We start from the raw sequence: 3,439 nt of genomic DNA on the forward strand, positions 1-3,439 counted from the left end.
AGAAGTTAGAAGATGGTTATGTCTGAGCGTTGGATATTGACTTGAAAAAGGGCCCTGAGGGGCCCTCTTGGGGCAATGGAAATGTTCTCTATCTTGGTCCAGTTGATGGTCAGAGAGTTGTAGTACTTGTGTAAAAGTTCATCAAGCTGTAGACCCAAGATCTGAGCATTATATTGTAATGTAAGATGACCTTCGATAAAGCATGAGTTAAATCACCTTTATGAAAACACTAACGACACCGACAATTACAAAAAAAAAACAAAAACAGGGAGATAAAATATTTGGGGCTTTTCCGAGCTAAGAGCTGTCGCCTCTCTTTAATTGTTACCAGTCTTTGAGCCACGTTGGGGTTTTTATTGTTGCTGTTGCTGTTGGTGTTTTTCCTCTGCTAAATTTAGATCACGAAACCTGCCTTTCTATGCACAAATCAAGCTTGCAGACAGAGAGTGATTGCCTTGTATGAGAGCAAAAGGGACTTCAATAGGAATGGATAAAAACATTGGGAAGGTGACTGTGGAAACTGAACAAGAGATGCTCAGAGTCAGCCGCAACACTTTGCATGAGAGACTCCTTATAAGAAGACAGTGACACAGGGATGTGGGCAAGAGCAGGGATTCAGTTATGCGAGTGACAGACCTGGCTCAGAATGCTGTGGGGCGAGTCAAACTGGGAGCAAACAAGACAGAGAATGAGTGAGGACCCCAGGCGTCTCACATCAGGCAAGCGGAGATGGCGGGGCTCATCCACGGTCCATGTAGCGTGCCCAGGAGAAATACCTATTTTGGACTTGACCTTTAAAAGCAGTAACTCAAAGCCCTCAGAACCTGACAGCCCATCTGAGGCTTTTGTCTAGAAAATGTCCCCACAGCAGGTGCATGATGACTTGCCTCGCCATGGAGATCCAGCTCAGAGAATGTAATAGCAATGCATGGCACAGTGGAGCTGGCGGGTCCTGCTTTGGAGGCAGTCAACATCAATGTGCTCGCCAAAGCCACTGTGTTCACTAAGCCACAAGACAGGAGGGGGCGCAGGTTCATGGGTAAGCTGGACTTGGTGGGGTACAAATAGGAAGGCGCTCACTTCTTCCTCCAGATTCCCCACTTCGGCCAGCTCTGTAGGTTGGCACCACCTGCCTGGGCCTTCTATGAAACCTCAGGCAGGACACGTGCAAAGCTTTGCCAGCCACTTGCAAGTTATGACCAAATGGTCTCTTCTGCTGGGTATTAAAGAGAGTAGCCCAAAGCGATTTTCTGCTTCTCCCTCTCCAGGTGCAGACCCTACCACAACCAAAGCCCCTACCTCTTGCTCCATCTTCTCCCCACCCCATAGCTGCTGTTTGGGCTCCTTAGAGATACCTCCCGGGAGTTCTCTGACTTCAGTTCCTTGGCATGTGCAGAGCTCTTAGGCCGGGACTCCAGCAGGAAGTGCTCTTGTGTAGGCTTCTTTTCAAATCAATTAACAGCTGGCTGTCTTCCTCAAGACCCACATTTGGCTCTGAGAAGTCACACACTTCTGCCTTGCCTTTGGTATAGATGCTTCCCCCATCCCTGCTCAGCCCTGGCCCTCCTCCCCTTGCAGCCTGCTTCAGCCAGTTCAGCTCTAGATGCTTTCAAGTGTGAGCCAGGGTCCTGTCCCCCAGATTCCAGAGATTTCCAAGTGGATTCCTTGAAGTCCTCCTCATTTGACTTAAGGGGAAAGGATCCCATGGGGAAGGGTAGGAAATTCACAGCACCCTGACAACTCCCCCCAAACAAAACCCAGTAGCCAGACCTGACACTCTCCCTTTCATCTAGTGTTGAAATGCAGATGGATTTGTGTTAAGGCATTTTTATATACCGCTTGGCTGGTAGCCACTGCCCTGAGGTCTCTTCTCTCCCCACTCCCAGGACCTCTTCTTGGCCCCTTGCACTCTTGCTCTGGCCTTGGGTCCTGGTTGTCAGTTACTTTTACTCTCAGTCCTTTTGATGCCCTCCAAGGCTGGGGAGCTAAGGTGGCGTCACTGTCTCTGCTGTGTCCCATGGCTCTTGGGGCTTAAGCCACATCAGAGACAGCAGGAAACGACTGCCCGTTGGTATAGTTCGTGTTTCTGTCCCCACCCAAATCCCATGTTGAAATGCAATCCCCAGTGCTTGAGGTGGGGCCTGGTGGGAAGTGTTTGGATCAGGGGGTGGATCCCTCATGTCTTTGTGCTGTTTAAAAGTGTGTGGCACCTCTCACCCTACTCCCTTGCTCCTGCCACGCAAGACACCTGCTCTCCTTTTGCCATCCACCATGACTGGAAGCTTCCTGCTGCCTCCCCAGAAGCAGGTGCTGCCATATTTCCTGTATAGCCTGCAGAGCTGTGAGCCAGTCAAACCTCTTTTCTTTATTATTATTAGTGAGACAGAGTCTCACTCTGTCGCCCAGGCTGGAGGGCAGTGGCATCATCTCAGCCCACTGAAACCTCTACCTTCTGGATTCAAGCAATTCTCGTGCCTTAGCCTCCCAAGTAGCTGTTTTTGCAAGCGTACTCTACCATGTCTGGCTAATTTTTGTATTTTTAGTAGAGATGGGGTTTTGCCATATTGGCCAGGCTGGTCTTGAACTCCTGACCTCATGCAATCCTCCCGCCTCTTCCTCCCAAAGTGCAAGCCTCTTTTCTTAGAAATTACCCAGCTTCAGGTATTTCTTTACAGCAATGCAAGAACAGCCTAATACACTCATAATATCCAATTACATGCAAGTAAAATGGGTGTGTGTGTGTGTGTGTGTGTGTGTGTGTGTGTATGTGTCCAACGATCAATGGGCAAAGCAACCTCAGGAAGGAAATGTTGCCTCCCCACCTTGTCCTGGGATTCTGGTGAGTTGCCTGGTTCCCAATTCCCCAGTGCAGATATAGGGATATGGTTTCCCTGTAGCCATCCAAGGATTTGCACAGATTGTGAAGCTTCTAGGAATTTAGCTTAAAGAAACAACGAGGGCTGGCCATTAGGTTTTGCCACAATGATACTTATCATAGTGTGACTTATAAAACAGCAAAAATTTGAAACTGCCTTGGGTCAGAGCTTGCTTGTGCCTCCCGTTTATCCACTCTCCCCCTCTTCCTCATTGATGGAACCCATTTACTGAGGGCAGAAACAGATCTGGCTTTTTTTTTTTTTTTTTTCCTGAGATGAGGTTTTGCTCTTGTTCCCCAGGCTGGAGTGCAATGGCGCAATCTCAGCTCACTGCAAACTCCGCCTCCTGGGTTCAAGCGATTCTCCTGCCTCAGCCTCCAGAGTAGCTGGGATTACAGACATGTGCCATCACACCTGGCTAATTTTGTATTTTTAGTAGAGATGGAGTTTCTCCACATTGGTCAGGCTGGTCTCAAACTCCCAACCTCAGGTGATCTGCCTGTCTCGCCTCCCAAAGTGCTGGGATTACAGGCATGAGCCACCATGCTCGGCCCAGACCTGGC

Source organism: Cebus imitator, unplaced genomic scaffold (assembly GCF_001604975.1).
Source record: "Cebus imitator isolate Cc_AM_T3 unplaced genomic scaffold, Cebus_imitator-1.0 Scaffold106, whole genome shotgun sequence".
Taxonomy (NCBI): domain Eukaryota; kingdom Metazoa; phylum Chordata; class Mammalia; order Primates; family Cebidae; genus Cebus; species Cebus imitator.